The sequence below is a fragment of the Thermobia domestica genome, chromosome 2 (genome assembly GCF_964235325.1).
Source record: "Thermobia domestica chromosome 2, izTheDome1.hap1.1, whole genome shotgun sequence".
Lineage (NCBI taxonomy): Eukaryota > Metazoa > Arthropoda > Insecta > Zygentoma > Lepismatidae > Thermobia > Thermobia domestica.
Window position 1 is genome coordinate 135,099,131 of NC_137455.1, and position 6,666 is coordinate 135,105,796.

General features: G+C 38.0%; 1 non-coding gene across 1 annotated transcript; it reads left to right on the forward strand.

Annotated features, from left to right (window-relative positions):
• The first annotated feature begins 4,319 nt into the window (after positions 1-4,319).
• On the forward strand, positions 4,320-4,391 carry TRNAR-CCG (transfer RNA arginine (anticodon CCG)). The gene has a single exon. It is a non-coding gene; the product is annotated as a tRNA-Arg (tRNA).
• The last annotated feature ends 2,275 nt before the right edge of the window (positions 4,392-6,666 follow it).

Consider the following 6,666-nt stretch of genomic DNA (forward strand, 5'->3'; position numbering starts at 1 on the left):
TCCAACTCATATAATATGACTAAAAAGTTCACAATTATTTGATATCCAAGTAATTTAAGAATATCACTCTTGTAAAATTTTAAAGCTCTATGGCCATTCCGCTTGTAGATTGTTCGATGAACAAATGAAGGTCGAAAACTGATGACAGAGTGCTCTAGTGTTAGTAATATGCAGTCTGTGAATTTCACGTGAAAGAAAATTTTTATCGGAATGGAGGAGGATACGTGGGGTAAGATATTAAATTTTTGTCAGATATTTAGAAATTATGCGATATATAATATTACACTACATATTTACATGCTTCATGTTACTTTCTTTGTAGATCAAGAGAACTTTGAACCCAAGGGGCTTTTGGTCACAAGTGGTGCCAACAAATGGGAAGGAGAGGATGAAGATGAGGATGTGAAGGTAATTATTTTTATTTAAAATATAAAGTTGTAGAATTTTCCACATACAAATTGTTATTTGCTGTAGATCGATTTCAATTTTAGAAACTAGTTTCGTGAGTTTATTTTGTATATGATTGAAAATAACAAGCATGTCGATAAACAGCTGTCATGTTTCAGTGTTAACGTGTAATCTTTTGGCGGGGTTATGTCTCGCTATTTCGTAATATCAAATAATTACGAGCACAAATAGAAAGAATAATGATATGATTCGGTTTGACAATAGATTGATTTATTCATTGATTATGATTTAGAAGGGTGTGTTACTGCACTGTGACTGTTACTTTAAAACTGCGCTAACAGTTAACGCAAACTGCATGTTCTCACGAAGTATTTTACTGAAAAAAAAGTCATGTTCGATTTAAGTGTACTTGCAGACGGTTAGTAAAGAAGAAATTACTTTTATTACCTGTGTGTTATGTTCTTGAAGTTTGTGTCCAGTAGCGTACGCAGGAATTTATTTCGGGGGGTCCAAACTCAATGTGAGGGTATTTTATATTAAAGTTCCTAAAATTAGGCTAAATTTACACAAGTCGAAATTTCGGGGGGAGGGGGGTACGGACCCCCAGGACCCACCCCCTGCGTACGTCCTTGTTTTCACCTAATTTCTTAAAGTAAATGTGGGAACAATTACATGTGCAAAACATGTGAACTGTCACGTATACAAGCCCCAGTAACCGAAATCTGTGTGCTATTTACGATTGTGACCTATTTTTATGATAAAAAAATAAATCTTGAGTTATGGGAAACACGGTTCAAGTTTCCGATTACGAGCCATTCCATTACGTGAACTGCCTTATACCATATCTAAATCACAGTAAATATTTATGTTTTTCAAGATTGTGACCGGTTTCCATGATAAAATATGGGTTTATGGTCAACATGGATCAGTTTTCCGATTGCAAGGGATTTGATTACGGGAACAGCTTTCACGTAAACAAATCCCAGTATTCGGAACAACCTGTAGTAATAATCAGGGTGCGAATTACCGGGGGGGGGGGGGTTGAGGGGATTTCCCTCTCAATCACATTTTGTTCCCCCCAAAGTAAACTGAAGTTTCCCTACCGGGGATGCTCGCTTCCCCCCAAACCATGCTTAGTATAACGCCAAATTTCACTGATTTTTGTTATTTCTTGTAAGTTTAACCTGCTAGTTTTATTTCGAAATGAGCGATGTAAATTATTCAATTTTGGTCATTTCTAATTTCTCCCCACATTTTCACCGTTGCTTAGTTGAACTATATTATTAAGACTACAGTTGTTACTTTCATCGGTATCCTCATACCCTTCAGTTCGTCGTCGTTCGTGAATTTGCATAACAAAGTAGCATATAGATTTATAAATGCTCTTAGCGGTTGGCCAAGAAGTCAACAAATAGCTTCTTTCATCACACTTGGGCATGTCATATCCATCCTCTACATTGGTATCGATTATCAACCTGTTTTAATTTTTGTTATATTTTATTTTAGTTTGCAAGTTTGCATAATATTTGTAATATCCAATAAATAGAACAAGTGTACTTAATAGAACATAAGTGGACTATTATTGCCTGAACACCACTGCCTTTTACAGTTTACGGAAATGAACTTTTGAAACTGTACTCAAAATCTGAGTTATATATTCTCTCGTGGCTAGGGGGCGCGGTGGCTCAGTGGTAAGCCCTCCCCGCTGGTCTAGTGGCTAGCACGTGCGCCTTTGGTGTACGGGGTCCCAGATTCGAATCCCGGTGGGAAAGCCTTTGCGATTTTAACTGTCCTCAATGTTTCTGTGTTCATGTCCCTGTCGTTCTAGGAGATTGGAAAAGCAAGTTAAATGAGTAAACCAAGTAAAATTAGCAATAAGTAGTACAAGTTACTGAGACACGTTCGGTGAGTCAGTTAACAAAAAAAAAAAAAAAAAAAAAAAAAGAGAGCGTTCACCCCCTGTGCTTAAGGGTCCCTGGTTCGATTCCAGCTCGTTCCGTGTGGACTTTGTGGTGGACAAACACCGTGCTCGTGGGTTTTCTTCGAGCTCTCCCGTTTCCTCCCACTTTCTTCATTGCACCATTTCATTCATTTCTCATCACTGTCTCCTTTAGCCTAAACGGCATAGACGTGAGACGTAAAACTCAGGAAAGATTTCATTTTTTTTTTCCTCTCGTGGTTATATGTTAACGTACGTGCTGACGATGCGTCCGTAGTGAGCAGACACGTTAGTGAAGGTGAGTAATTGCATAGGATTTGTTTAAGGATTTCAGCATTTGATTCTCCGTGTCATTCATTGTCAGTGTTTGTATAAGCACTTCAACTAGAACGGGATTTTATAAAGTACAGTTTGTTGTCCACGCCAATAATGCTGTCTGAACAACTTCAATGTAATGTTTATACTTCTTTTGATAACGTAGCACATAGTGAACTAACTCAGCTGTAACCTAACAGTAAAGTACTTGTAAGTGTTGACCTCCTGAGCTCCGTCATAGAATCGATATTTGAAAAAAACGAAAAAGCATGGAGAGCGTAGTATTAGCGAAGAGTAGAAGCTCAAGCTAAAATAAGAATTGAGAGTTTTTAAATATTTGGCTTTCTATTTGACCGTGATGCCAGAAATCAGGACCAGCAACAATCCATTTCTCGTATGATAGGCTAATACGTAGATTTTTTTGAAGTAAGTCCGGCTTAACTGATAATTTTAGTGGTTTTCATAATACTGAAGTAGGTATTCTTTTGCAAGGCTGTGTGTAATAAATAGCGCAAAGTATAAGATTTCAATACGAGAGGAAAAAATATCATATGCTTCTGATCATGGCTATCACTCTTGCCGAGTTATTAAGTAAATAAACCCTAGAGAGCTACGAGCACAAGAGAACACCATTTAAACACGCTCAGAAAGGTTAGGTGTGGTGTGTGCATGTCAAACAATATATACATAGTTATTGTCGGTATATTTATTGAAATTATAAATCCCTTATTTATTACAGATGTCATTTCATATTTATGCGTGTGTGTTGAAGGAAGGGGGGGGGGTAAGGCATTATTGTCTCATTTTGAATTATTGCACCTTCAGACTCTACGTCAAGTTGGCTTAATTTTATCGCCCCCCCCCCAATATAAATTGTCTAATTCGCACACCGGTAATGAACTTCTGTATGTGGTTTATGCAAATAGAATAGTCAAAAGTTGATGCATTTAACTTTTCTTAATTTACTTTTTTGTTAAAATTTCATAACATATTTCTTCTAATTGTTATGATAAAGATACAGATCATAGAAGTCACAAGCATCGTAAAAATTGATAATAATCAAGATAAGCAAGGTATTTAAATATGTGTACTTTTTGTACCATAACATACATCATTGACGCTCTTTTCATATTACGTCTGTAAGGAAAGTACCTTCGTTAAAATGTACCTTCGTATTGTATGAATTATATATTCCTTCGTCTTGTTTCTTTTGAAATAATACGACACTGAATTTCAAACCATTTTCTTCGGGAGAATCGAACCCGGAGCCCCATGCTCCAAAGCCGCCCTTTAGTCACTAAACCAGCGGGTGAGGTTAGTAAATAGAAGAGTGCGTTTTAGAAGTAACGTGTTCATGTTTATGTGGTCTATAATCCATTTAGTAGCATGTATGAAAAATGTTTTAATTTTAAAAGCATGTGTATGTAAGCGATTATTTGAAATACTTTCTTCAGAATTTGTTTGTTCCAGAAATATGTAAACTTTTTTTCACTATTTGCAATGAGTTCCAATTACACAGATTAGTCTGTTCAAATCAACATTTCATTTGTGCTTATTAAATATTGCAATCTTCTTTCATAACTAGGGGAACACAGTGGCACATTTGAAGAGTGCTTACCTATGGTTCAACCAATCCTTGTTTCAATCCTAGACAAGGGGCGCGGTGGCTCAGTGGTAGAGCGTTTACCTCCGGTGCTTGGGGTCCCTGGTTCGATTCCAGCTCGCGCCGTGTGGATTTTGTGGTGGACAAACACCGTTCTCGTGGGTTTTCTCGGGGTTCTCCCGTTTCCTCCCACTTTCTTCATTCCACCATTTCATTCATTTCTCATAATCACCGTCTCCTTTAGCCTAACCGGCATAACCGTGGGACGTACAACTTAAAAGATTTCATTTCATTTTTCAATCTTAGACGATGTGAGTATGTGGTAGTAGTGTTCGTGGGTTTCCTCGGAGTTCTCTATGTCCTAGGACACATTCCATAAATTTTATCGTAATCGTTTACGTTAATCATAAGTTTGCTTAGCCTGCGAGGCAAAACCGTAGAATGTGAAATTAAAAATTGTTTACCCTACCACACAATTTAGGTACTCCCAAATCCACAGCAGTCGGAATAATCAAAACGCGGATTCCGTTCCTTCTTCTAAATTGAAAGCAATTAACAATTGTTTTCTTTTTCTGCAGAGGCCTAGTAGATTTCACAATCTATAAGTATTTTAGTTAATCATCGCATATATATTTCGTGACGGGGGTGCACCAGTAACTGTCACTACATCTGAATTAAATTTCAATTTTTAATGCCTTTTTTAATGTGGTGTGAATTAAGAATTTTGTTTTGCTTGCTGAATAATTTTTCTTCAGCCTTCAGAAAATCGACTTTAAGCTGATTTTCGAAAACTCCGTTTTCTTTTAAGCCCCAATCAGACACATGACAGCAAAATGTTTCTGAAAATGTTGCTGTTTTCACTGATAGCTTCTCATTTTAGATAGTGTATACTTACGAAGAGGGACGTGGTGCATGTGCTCCGGTGCACTTCCTAAATCCGACCCTGTATATATATATGTATAATATGTGGTGGAAAGTATAAGAAATAAGGTCTGTATACACACACACACACACACACACACACACATATATATATATATATATATATATATATATATATATATATAATACATTTTTCCATTCGTCGAAACCTGTCGTCGAAGAAACTGTCATCTTTCGGCAGAGATCTGGCCACACTCATCTTTCCAAAGCCTTAGTAGGACGTCATCGCTTGTAAAACGCCTTCTTTTCAGTCTGGTCTTCACATGGGGAAACAGCGCGAAGTCACAGGGAGCAAGAGCTGGACTGCACGGAGGGTGCTCTAACAGTTTTAGCCCAGTGCTTGCCAAATACTCTAAGCAAACTTTTGAACGGTGCGCTGGAGCGTTGTCGTGGTGAAGAAAACGTGTCCATCCTTGAGTTTAGACTCAACTGTTTGAGAGCTGTAAAATCTTTAGGCAGACATTCCTCGGTATACCACTTCCCTGTGACTGTCTTCTGTGTTTCTAAGACAACTCGCTCAACAGTTCCTTGCACACTAAAAATACCGCCACCATTATGTTCTTCACCGACGTGGACTTTCGAACAGCAACGGGGATCTCCTCATCTTCAAACACTTCGTTTTGAGTCTTGGTCAGGACGTCATAGTAATAGAGCGAAGTTTCGCCACCTGTCGCAATACTGTTCACAGAGGCAGATTTTCTATTTTTAAATTTTTTCAACATTTCATGACATCATGAAACACGGTGTGCCATCTGCTCTTCGATCAAGTCATGTGGTACACAAAAGCTATAAAGCTTTCTAACTCGAAGTTGATCGCGGAGAATAGTACGAACTGCTGGTGCATTAATGCCCAAGCATAACTCTATTTGATGGTATGTAACCTGTCTGTCTCAAACATTTTCTTTAGTGCAGCAATGTTTTTTTCAGTCACAGATGAAAATGGCCTGATCTTGGAGCGTCCTCAAAGTTGAAATTTCCGTTTTGAAACTCTGGGTACGACCTAAATATCGTTTTACGATGAGGACAATTCTTCCCGAACACAGGAGTCATTTCCTGTAAACACTGATCAACACTTAAACCACTTGCAAAATTGCAGCGCAAAATTACCCGGTATTCAGTTTTTGACCCCGACATATCCACCTCTTTTACTAACACAGCCGAAAATCAACTGATACTGAGACAATGATTAGAACTTCTACAGTGCATGTTTGGACATGTCTAAACACACGCTGAGTTGCGTGATCCGTTCTGTTCTATTGCAAAACTTTCCTAGTGCTCTTTTTACGTAGTTCTTTCATACATACTGTCAGAGCTTTGGAAATGAACCACAGACAGTGTGTGTTGAAAATGTATTGATATCCTTTCGCAAGATGATACATGGAAATGTTGCACACGGGGAGCACCAATCGGTTTTTAAAATATCCACCTTTAATCTTGATGCAGGCCCTTCTTCTGGCAC